Source organism: Mytilus californianus, unplaced genomic scaffold, assembly GCF_021869535.1.
Source record: "Mytilus californianus isolate M0D057914Y unplaced genomic scaffold, xbMytCali1.0.p SCAF_8, whole genome shotgun sequence".
NCBI lineage: Eukaryota > Metazoa > Mollusca > Bivalvia > Mytilida > Mytilidae > Mytilus > Mytilus californianus.
The window spans coordinates 73,120,984-73,133,388 of NW_026262734.1; the positions used below are offsets into that span (position 1 = coordinate 73,120,984).

The window sequence follows — 12,405 nt, forward strand, 5'->3', positions numbered from 1 at the left end:
GATAAATCAAATGAGTACTCAATTGCTTTTAATACATAATATTTTATATATTAAGGCATTTAAAAAGTATTTTTTTGCAGTATTTAAATTTTTTAAGCCCCAAATGTTGATAGTTGAAATTTTTCAATTTTAACATCTACATTTAACACGCAAAGTTGAATATAGAATTAGTCATATTGTCTATAATATATATCCTATTGCCATGAAACTTTGTAGGCAGTCTTATAATTTATTAAGCTTTGGTCATACCAAGTTTCATTAAGATTGGTCAACTTTTTCTACCCTATTAGGTCCGAGTACACAGTTATCGTCCTTTAATTTTCGTTGTCCACAAATGTAGTCCCTAGTGTGGACAGTGTGTTACTTGCCATTTTTTTTTATACCCCTTCCAAATTTATTTCTCCATGTTTTATGACTCAAATAGCAAGTAGGGGGGTGAAATGACACTGTAAAAAAATTTGGGTCATGAATTTTAAAGTAAAGTAGTGATTTGGTCCAGCTGAAAAATGTTAAAAATTAGCACTTCGGAAGCTGTCAAAAGATTTGAAGACCCCCTTAACATAAAATTGTCCATATTTTGAGTTAGAGCCGATGAAGTTTTCTATAATTTTGATATAATTTGTCCCAAAAGTAGTACAACACACTGTAAAAATATTATTGAGAAAGCGCAGGTGGGATTTTTTTAATTTTCATTTATTGTCTAAAAGAAATGCACTACGAAATAACTGTGTACTCGGACCTAAGAGGTGAAATCAGGAAATATAGAATCTGTACTTTGGCAACTTCCCTGAATGATTTGATGGTGTCAATTTGTCAAATAGCATAAAACTAAAGGATTTAAACTTTTATTTGATAGAATTTCTGCAAAAATGACCAATTTGGGCATATTATGGTCAAAATAAGCATTTCATAGCTTTTTCAATTTTGATGCATAAGTGGCATTCTGACTTTCTATCTGACAGGTTTTTATGTGTCAATATTTGTGTTTCTATGCTTCAATCCAGTTGTATTACTCATTTGTGAACTCTGAATCTACAGAAAAGAAGATTATCTCAAACAATATGTACAAAATGTGTTGTATATATGACCCTCGTCTAACGCCCTGTTTGGATCAAGTTAAATGTGAGGAGCTTGGAACATAAAAGTTGAAGTCCATAATAAAGACCTCACTAAATTTGTATAAAAAGCACTTAACAATGTCTTTTGTACCTGTTTCATGTCACATAATATCTTTCTTTTCTTCTGTAGGATAGCAAGTTGTTCAAATATAAGCTTGTTGCGACTAAAATTACATGCATGTTTTTCACTAAAAAGTGAAAAATCTATGTATCAGACCATACTGTCAGCAAAAAAAGTTGAATGCAAGAGTCTTTTTGTGCTCAGATTTATTGTATCATGTCACCTGAGTATAGAAATGATAGAAAAGACACAAATTTTTATTTCCTATAGCTTCAATATGCATTTTTAAATGTACATATGTGCTACGGCCTAAATTGACCCTAAATTATTTTCAGTCTTACTTGGCCTAAGACCCTTTTAAACTAATATGATATGTTATTTGTGAGTTTTCTTTCCATTTAAAGTACATTAAATACATATGTAAGGATTATTTATAACCAAAAAGCTTTACAAATTTAAAATTGCTGGAAAATATTACATCTTCATGTAAGGCCCCCCTTCATTGGAAAACCTCCATTTTTAGGCACAGGCTCATATAAATTTGACTTTTTAATAATTATGATAAGTCTGATAAATCAAATGAGTACTCAATTGCTTTTAATACATAATATTTTATATATTAAGGCATTTAAAAAGTATTTTTTTGCAGTATTTAAATTTTTTAAGCCCCAAATGTTGATAGTTGAAATTTTTCAATTTTAACATCTACATTTAACACGCAAAGTTGAATATAGAATTAGTCATATTGTCTATAATATATATCCTATTGCCATGAAACTTTGTAGGCAGTCTTATAATTTATTAAGCTTTGGTCATACCAAGTTTCATTAAGATTGGTCAACTTTTTCTACCCTATTAGGTCCGAGTACACAGTTATCGTCCTTTAATTTTCGTTGTCCACAAATGTAGTCCCTAGTGTGGACAGTGTGTTACTTGCCATTTTTTTTTATACCCCTTCCAAATTTATTTCTCCATGTTTTATGACTCAAATAGCAAGTAGGGGGGTGAAATGACACTGTAAAAAAATTTGGGTCATGAATTTTAAAGTAAAGTAGTGATTTGGTCCAGCTGAAAAATGTTAAAAATTAGCACTTCGGAAGCTGTCAAAAGATTTGAAGACCCCCTTAACATAAAATTGTCCATATTTTGAGTTAGAGCCGATGAAGTTTTCTATAATTTTGATATAATTTGTCCCAAAAGTAGTACAACACACTGTAAAAATATTATTGAGAAAGCGCAGGTGGGATTTTTTTAATTTTCATTTATTGTCTAAAAGAAATGCACTACGAAATAACTGTGTACTCGGACCTAAGAGGTGAAATCAGGAAATATAGAATCTGTACTTTGGCAACTTCCCTGAATGATTTGATGGTGTCAATTTGTCAAATAGCATAAAACTAAAGGATTTAAACTTTTATTTGATAGAATTTCTGCAAAAATGACCAATTTGGGCATATTATGGTCAAAATAAGCATTTCATAGCTTTTTCAATTTTGATGCATAAGTGGCATTCTGACTTTCTATCTGACAGGTTTTTATGTGTCAATATTTGTGTTTCTATGCTTCAATCCAGTTGTATTACTCATTTGTGAACTCTGAATCTACAGAAAAGAAGATTATCTCAAACAATATGTACAAAATGTGTTGTATATATGACCCTCGTCTAACGCCCTGTTTGGATCAAGTTAAATGTGAGGAGCTTGGAACATAAAAGTTGAAGTCCATAATAAAGACCTCACTAAATTTGTATAAAAAGCACTTAACAATGTCTTTTGTACCTGTTTCATGTCACATAATATCTTTCTTTTCTTCTGTAGGATAGCAAGTTGTTCAAATATAAGCTTGTTGCGACTAAAATTACATGCATGTTTTTCACTAAAAAGTGAAAAATCTATGTATCAGACCATACTGTCAGCAAAAAAAGTTGAATGCAAGAGTCTTTTTGTGCTCAGATTTATTGTATCATGTCACCTGAGTATAGAAATGATAGAAAAGACACAAATTTTTATTTCCTATAGCTTCAATATGCATTTTTAAATGTACATATGTGCTACGGCCTAAATTGACCCTAGATTATTTTCAGTCTTACTTGGCCTAAGACCCTTTTAAACTAATATGATATGTTATTTGTGAGTTTTCTTTCCATTTAAAGTACATTAAATACATATGTAAGGATTATTTATAACCAAAAAGCTTTACAAATTTAAAATTGCTGGAAAATATTACATCTTCATGTAAGGCCCCCCTTCATTGGAAAACCTCCATTTTTAGGCACAGGCTCATATAAATTTGACTTTTTAATAATTATGATAAGTCTGATAAATCAAATGAGTACTCAATTGCTTTTAATACATAATATTTTATATATTAAGGCATTTAAAAAGTATTTTTTTGCAGTATTTAAATTTTTTAAGCCCCAAATGTTGATAGTTGAAATTTTTCAATTTTAACATCTACATTTAACAGGCAAAGTTGAATATAGAATTAGTCATATTGTCTATAATATATATCCTATTGCCATGAAACTTTGTAGGCAGTCTTATAATTTATTAAGCTTTGGTCATACCAAGTTTCATTAAGATTGGTCAACTTTTTCTACCCTATTAGGTCCGAGTACACAGTTATCGTCCTTTAATTTTCGTTGTCCACAAATGTAGTCCCTAGTGTGGACAGTGTGTTACTTGCCATTTTTTTTTATACCCCTTCCAAATTTATTTCTCCATGTTTTATGACTCAAATAGCAAGTAGGGGGGTGAAATGACACTGTAAAAAAATTTGGGTCATGAATTTTAAAGTAAAGTAGTGATTTGGTCCAGCTGAAAAATGTTAAAAATTAGCACTTCGGAAGCTGTCAAAAGATTTGAAGACCCCCTTAACATAAAATTGTCCATATTTTGAGTTAGAGCCGATGAAGTTTTCTATAATTTTGATATAATTTGTCCCAAAAGTAGTACAACACACTGTAAAAATATTATTGAGAAAGCGCAGGTGGGATTTTTTTAATTTTCATTTATTGTCTAAAAGAAATGCACTACGAAATAACTGTGTACTCGGACCTAAGAGGTGAAATCAGGAAATATAGAATCTGTACTTTGGCAACTTCCCTGAATGATTTGATGGTGTCAATTTGTCAAATAGCATAAAACTAAAGGATTTAAACTTTTATTTGATAGAATTTCTGCAAAAATGACCAATTTGGGCATATTATGGTCAAAATAAGCATTTCATAGCTTTTTCAATTTTGATGCATAAGTGGCATTCTGACTTTCTATCTGACAGGTTTTTATGTGTCAATATTTGTGTTTCTATGCTTCAATCCAGTTGTATTACTCATTTGTGAACTCTGAATCTACAGAAAAGAAGATTATCTCAAACAATATGTACAAAATGTGTTGTATATATGACCCTCGTCTAACGCCCTGTTTGGATCAAGTTAAATGTGAGGAGCTTGGAACATAAAAGTTGAAGTCCATAATAAAGACCTCACTAAATTTGTATAAAAAGCACTTAACAATGTCTTTTGTACCTGTTTCATGTCACATAATATCTTTCTTTTCTTCTGTAGGATAGCAAGTTGTTCAAATATAAGCTTGTTGCGACTAAAATTACATGCATGTTTTTCACTAAAAAGTGAAAAATCTATGTATCAGACCATACTGTCAGCAAAAAAAGTTGAATGCAAGAGTCTTTTTGTGCTCAGATTTATTGTATCATGTCACCTGAGTATAGAAATGATAGAAAAGACACAAATTTTTATTTCCTATAGCTTCAATATGCATTTTTAAATGTACATATGTGCTACGGCCTAAATTGACCCTAAATTATTTTCAGTCTTACTTGGCCTAAGACCCTTTTAAACTAATATGATATGTTATTTGTGAGTTTTCTTTCCATTTAAAGTACATTAAATACATATGTAAGGATTATTTATAACCAAAAAGCTTTACAAATTTAAAATTGCTGGAAAATATTACATCTTCATGTAAGGCCCCCCTTCATTGGAAAACCTCCATTTTTAGGCACAGGCTCATATAAATTTGACTTTTTAATAATTATGATAAGTCTGATAAATCAAATGAGTACTCAATTGCTTTTAATACATAATATTTTATATATTAAGGCATTTAAAAAGTATTTTTTTGCAGTATTTAAATTTTTTAAGCCCCAAATGTTGATAGTTGAAATTTTTCAATTTTAACATCTACATTTAACACGCAAAGTTGAATATAGAATTAGTCATATTGTCTATAATATATATCCTATTGCCATGAAACTTTGTAGGCAGTCTTATAATTTATTAAGCTTTGGTCATACCAAGTTTCATTAAGATTGGTCAACTTTTTCTACCCTATTAGGTGAAATCAGGAAATATAGAATCTGTACTTTGGCACCTTCCCTGAATGATTTGATGGTGTCAATTTGTCAAATAGCATAAAACTAAAGGATTTAAACTTTTATTTGATAGAATTTCTGCAAAAATGACCAATTTGGGCATATTATGGTCAAAATAAGCATTTCATAGCTTTTTCAATTTTGATGCATAAGTGGCATTCTGACTTTCTATCTGACAGGTTTTTATGTGTCAATATTTGTGTTTCTATGCTTCAATCCAGTTGTATTACTCATTTGTGAACTCTGAATCTACAGAAAAGAAGATTATCTCAAACAATATGTACAAAATGTGTTGTATATATGACCCTCGTCTAACGCCCTGTTTGGATCAAGTTAAATGTGAGGAGCTTGGAACATAAAAGTTGAAGTCCATAATAAAGACCTCACTAAATTTGTATAAAAAGCACTTAACAATGTCTTTTGTACCTGTTTCATGTCACATAATATCTTTCTTTTCTTCTGTAGGATAGCAAGTTGTTCAAATATAAGCTTGTTGCGACTAAAATTACATGCATGTTTTTCACTAAAAAGTGAAAAATCTATGTATCAGACCATACTGTCAGCAAAAAAAGTTGAATGCAAGAGTCTTTTTGTGCTCAGATTTATTGTATCATGTCACCTGAGTATAGAAATGATAGAAAAGACACAAATTTTTATTTCCTATAGCTTCAATATGCATTTTTAAATGTACATATGTGCTACGGCCTAAATTGACCCTAAATTATTTTCAGTCTTACTTGGCCTAAGACCCTTTTAAACTAATATGATATGTTATTTGTGAGTTTTCTTTCCATTTAAAGTACATTAAATACATATGTAAGGATTATTTATAACCAAAAAGCTTTACAAATTTAAAATTGCTGGAAAATATTACATCTTCATGTAAGGCCCCCCTTCATTGGAAAACCTCCATTTTTAGGCACAGGCTCATATAAATTTGACTTTTTAATAATTATGATAAGTCTGATAAATCAAATGAGTACTCAATTGCTTTTAATACATAATATTTTATATATTAAGGCATTTAAAAAGTATTTTTTTGCAGTATTTAAATTTTTTAAGCCCCAAATGTTGATAGTTGAAATTTTTCAATTTTAACATCTACATTTAACACGCAAAGTTGAATATAGAATTAGTCATATTGTCTATAATATATATCCTATTGCCATGAAACTTTGTAGGCAGTCTTATAATTTAATAAGCTTTGGTCATACCAAGTTTCATTAAGATTGGTCAACTTTTTCTACCCTATTAGGTCCGAGTACACAGTTATCGTCCTTTAATTTTCGTTGTCCACAAATGTAGTCCCTAGTGTGGACAGTGTGTTACTTGCCATTTTTTTTTATACCCCTTCCAAATTTATTTCTCCATGTTTTATGACTCAAATAGCAAGTAGGGGGGTGAAATGACACTGTAAAAAAATTTGGGTCATGAATTTTAAAGTAAAGTAGTGATTTGGTCCAGCTGAAAAATGTTAAAAATTAGCACTTCGGAAGCTGTCAAAAGATTTGAAGACCCCCTTAACATAAAATTGTCCATATTTTGAGTTAGAGCCGATGAAGTTTTCTATAATTTTGATATAATTTGTCCCAAAAGTAGTACAACACACTGTAAAAATATTATTGAGAAAGCGCAGGTGGGATTTTTTTAATTTTCATTTATTGTCTAAAAGAAATGCACTACGAAATAACTGTGTACTCGGACCCTCTGTCCGAATTTCATAAAATTCCATGAAGGTTTGAAAAAGTTATTGATGACTGAAAAACATTAATCTTAGACCTTTTAAAAATGCGAACTATAAAAAAGAACTAATCGATATAAGAAGATGTGGTACGAGTGCCAATGAGACAACTCTCCATCCAAGTGACAATTTGTAAAAGTAAACCATTATAGGTCAAAGTACGTCCTTCAACACAGTCCATTCAAAAGTGAATTTTGGAGAAAAAAATCAAATCTTGCCCTGGATGCTATATTTTGGTCATTAAAAAGCTGTCCAAATTACATAAAATTCCATAATGGTTTGTTAAAATTATTGATCTTTAAACAAACTTTCACCTGAGACTGAACCTAAATATGGACACCGCCGCCGTCGACGACTTCGGAATATAGGATCACTGTCTCGCTTTCGCGACTTAAATGGGCAAGCTCGACAAAAATTTAAAAAATAGAGATAACATGTTATTCTTACTGCAACATTGAAGAAGATCGATGATCTCCCCTTTAACATATTGATTCCTTTGTGCACATCCTCAGACCTGTAATGTTTTACAGTTGAGTCAAGTGTTATCAATATCCGTTCAGTTGAGGAGTTGCACTTATAATGCACAATAGAGTATTTTCATAATACTGACTTTTGACTCCAAAACTTTTATTTCTCAAGACCCCATCAAGGGTATGTGAATATTAACAGTAATAACAACAATAACATATATACATCTATACTACTAAAATAACGAGGTCCAATTTGTTAGCCGGCATGACTTAAACACAAAACGACGAATCAAATAATTCAACTTTATATATAACTTATATAGGACAATTGTGTTGTTTAAAAATTACACCATTCCAGGCCCTTTTGTTTTCCACATAATGAATATTACCAATAATTAAGAAGTTCTGGGTCGAATCCGATACCAATACCTATAGTATATGTCACATGTAGTTTCCGGTTGTAGTTACCTGCTACCTTATGTAAATCCCTCCTCTATCAGGAGAACCTGGAATTCTTCCAGTAGTTGTTTTATATCTATGTTACACCATAGTACATTATTTAACAAGTCTGTTTTCTTCCACCTCAATACCACTATTAATTTTGGTTAATTTAGTAAAAGAAAATGAATTAGTTAATGATAAGTTTATTGTAGTTAGAAAACCAGGACGGGCTCAAACAGAAAGATTTTGAAAGCAGAGAAAACTGTGCACCTTACAATCAGCATGACTTTTTTAGATGACAATACGAATACTAAAAATTTAGGCTAAAAATAAGGCATAGGTACTTTAATTCAGTCACGGAACCGCGTTGTCGCGGGTGTGTTCTAGTAACAATGAAATGAATGGAATCACATGGTTACATATGCAATGGTATGAAGTAATGTTTTGTGGAATTTACAGTGGAAGGCAAATCTTAATTATAAAAGACAGAACAATTTTAAAAAATTTGGCAAGTTTAACAATCAAACTGTAGTCATCAGAACAAAAAATAAATCACAATTCTTTATAGTATTAGGCTTTTTAAATACATTACAGAGCGAAAGCCTTTTTCTTTCATTTGAGAAAAAAGTACATTGAAACAGATAGTGAAATTCATTACCAATTTCACATAAATTGCATAAATCACAGATGCGAACATCACGTTCATCACCCCAAAAAACGACCGTGTTCCATTGGCAATTTATGATTTATACATCTAAAATTACAATAAGCCTTTCGAAAATCATATGGTAGATCAACATTATATCTTTCAAAATTATGAACTGTTATGAAACTTCTATAGCTTTAAAAAAAAACAAAAAAACACTTAGTTGAATCATAAACAGTAGTAATCCATGTTTTCTAATTAAATAAAGGCAACAGTAGTATACCGCTGTTCGAAACTCATAAATCGATAGAGATAAAAACAAATCCGGGTTACAAACTAAAACTGAGGGAAACGCATCAAATATAAGAGGAGAACAACGACACAACAAAAACACAACATTAAAATGTAACACACACAGAAACGAACTATAATATAACAATGGCCATTTTCCTGACTTGGTACAGGACATTTTAAGAAAAAAATGGTGGGTTGAACCTGGTTTTGTGGCATGCCAAACATCCCGCTTTTATGGCAATGTTAAATATAACATTAAAATGACAACATTACATGACAGGATTACAATACAAATAAATGGGAGAACATATAGGACCAAGAAACACACGAATAATAGCTAACAAAAGGCACCAGGTTTAAAATCCAATACGCCAGACGTGCGTCTCGTCCACACAAGACTAACCAGTGACGCTCAGATGAAAAAAGTGTGAAAGCCAAAACAAGTACAAAGCTGAAGAGCACCGAGGACCAAAACTTCTAAAAAGTTAAACTCAGAGACATAATTGTTTGACTAGATTTGATACGATTACATTTTCGGTACACTTTGTAACAGCCAGTACTCTGAAAGGTCACAGTTATTTAGGTTCTTTTCAATACAAACAATCCATTAAGAATGGAAGTTTTTTCATATGCATATTATATAATATCTTATACAAAGAAGCAGCAATTTTATCTTGCTTATTAAAAATAATTCTTTTCCAGAATCCCCCAGTTTATGATTTTCGACAGGTTACATACTCTTTGGTAGGAAGAACAACTAAAAGAAGTAAACGGAAACAAGGACAAATTTACTGTTTTCCGATGATTTTTCGTGTATAGAAAACATAAAACAGTAATTTTCCCCCCAAATCGCACCGATTGTAAAGCAGGTAACCTGTCAAAAAATTATAAACGCCGGAGTCAAAAGTCGGCAATATCAAAATAGTACAGATTGCAATTCTGAAGTAATTTTGTTCGATTATCTCCCTTTTAATTTATAAGACTGGAATAAATCCCTTCATGTACACCCTCAGCTAGTTCTAAATAATCTCATCATAGGTATCAGGATTGAAATTTTGTACGCCAGACGCGCGTTTTGTCTAAAAAGACCCATCAGTGACGCTCGAATAAAAAAAACTAACACAGTGTAAAATTTTATCAAATAATCGCCTAGCTCTTGAGTGAAGCTACACAATGCACATTAAAAGACAGACTGCAGGCGGGCTTGTTGATTTCTATTTACCCCCAATAAAAAAAAAGCATAAACAGAAACAAAAAACAAAACAAAAACATTTTCCCCCGAATTTTTTTCACACAGCAAGTTGATTTTAAAAAGTCCTTTAATTTTGACTAATTGTTGCATCTTAACAGCAATGTTTAGAATTGACAGGCTTTGTTGACTTGCTCGTGTATTTGGAATGATTCTTTCTTGATTGTACATTCAGGTATTAAACGTACGAAAGAGAAAAAAGATGCAACGAATGACGATGCTTTAGGCAAAAGTAGATACATGCAAGTCCGCCCTCCCCCTTTACACACAAACACACACACTTCCACTTACAAGAAACGTTTACATATGAGATGAACTGACACTCAATTTATAAAGAACAAATCTGAATGCAATTTGCAAGAAAGTATATTAAAAATAACACTATACCTTTTGTATTCCGGAACCCATTCTACAACTTCAGTTAATAAGTATGTACCGAGGAATAACTGATACAATTTGTCACTTTCTACTGTCTAAATTTAAACGTTACACTTAAAACCGGTTTGAAAATCTAAAATGTCAGTTTGACATGTTGTTTTTGGACTGCAACATTTAAAAAATATTTGATTTGATTCGAGAAATGCACTTCATCATCTTATACGCAAGAGCAATCATTCGTTTACAGCGATAAGTACTCGATAAAAACAAAATCGATTAAATCCCAAATAAATAAGAAATATTAAACCATTACACCAGAACAGACTATCTCCTACAATGATTCATGTTATGCAAATAGGTATTGTCGTCGACTAAGAATACACGCTAAATGTGAATATGTATTAAATCAAAGGAATGGTTGCGCCCAATAAGTGGTATTAGGAATTGAAAATAAAGAAATTTCTTTTCTAATTTTTACCAAAGTAACTATTAACAAATGCTCATACAATGTATTGTTTGACCCTTTTATTGTCTCACAGAGGTGGCCCGCATTTCTCTGTGCGTTTAGGTGTGAAGAGAAATCTTAATCCACCTAATGTTTCAAATTATATACCTGTAAATCATTTTACGCCGTCGCAGTGAATTATAGTCCTTAACACCATACTCCCAGGAGAACATTACTTGAAAGCGTTCATACTTTGCGGGGTCGACATGCCGGGCCCTTTATAGCTTTCTATATGGTTCGAGTTTTACTCATCGTTTAAGGGCGTACAGTGTCCCATAGTTTTGTTTACATCCTCGTCATTTGGTCTCTGGTGGGTAGTGGTCTCATTGGCAATAATACCACAACTCCTTATTTTTAGATTCTGTATCAATTATAAATTTTCTGTCTGGTCTTTTTGCGTTCGTCCCGTGAAACATCACTCTTCTACGACCATTTGTCCGCAATTTTTCATACTTATTAGGGTTGTAATTTTGTCATTTTTTTTGACAAATATAATGTGAGTTATAGAACTTAGACCATTTTTGGCCAATCCTCTACGACCATTTCACCGTAGTAGGGTTGTAACTTGGTCACTTGACAAATATAATGTGAATTATGGGACTTTTAAGATGACCATTTTTGCCAGTGACACCTTCTGAACTGTACTCTCTGAGCCCCATGTGTTGGAAAGCTTTCATAGTTGAAGGTTTGTCCAGAGAAGCGCTTCGGATGAATCATTTTTTTCTTTTCTATTACTGGGTCCATACCACTTCTCTGCAGGTGGACTGCTATTACCAAAGAATATAATCAACTCAGTAGTCAGTGCTTCGGTACTGACATGATATATAACATTATCTATCTCAAATTCCTCTTTGATAATATTATGACCCTGCATAATTACGTGAAGTCGAGTGATGCCTTTCCTCATCAGCTTCATTAACACAGTACATGATGTATGGTGGAATGTACATGAATTAACTTGCAGATCAGCTATTTTCGTCAGTCGTAAAGGATGATAAATATTCAGCACAAACTGGACCTTTTGTTGAAGTTTTTCTCTTTATAATGTAAAAGATCATCTCGGATGATGTTGTTAGCATGAAAGAAACCTCTAACAATGTCTTTTCTTCC

General features: G+C 31.7%; 1 protein-coding gene across 1 annotated transcript in view; it reads right to left on the reverse strand.

Moving 5' to 3' along the window:
• LOC127712436 (uncharacterized) overlaps positions 1-11,142 on the reverse strand; it is a 107,492-nt gene extending 96,350 nt beyond the window's left edge. The window contains exon 1 of the mRNA XM_052218878.1: positions 10,800-11,142. The gene's annotated coding sequence lies outside the window, so the exon portion shown is untranslated. The remainder of the gene's footprint in view (positions 1-10,799) is intronic.
• Positions 11,143-12,405: the final 1,263 nt, after the last annotated feature.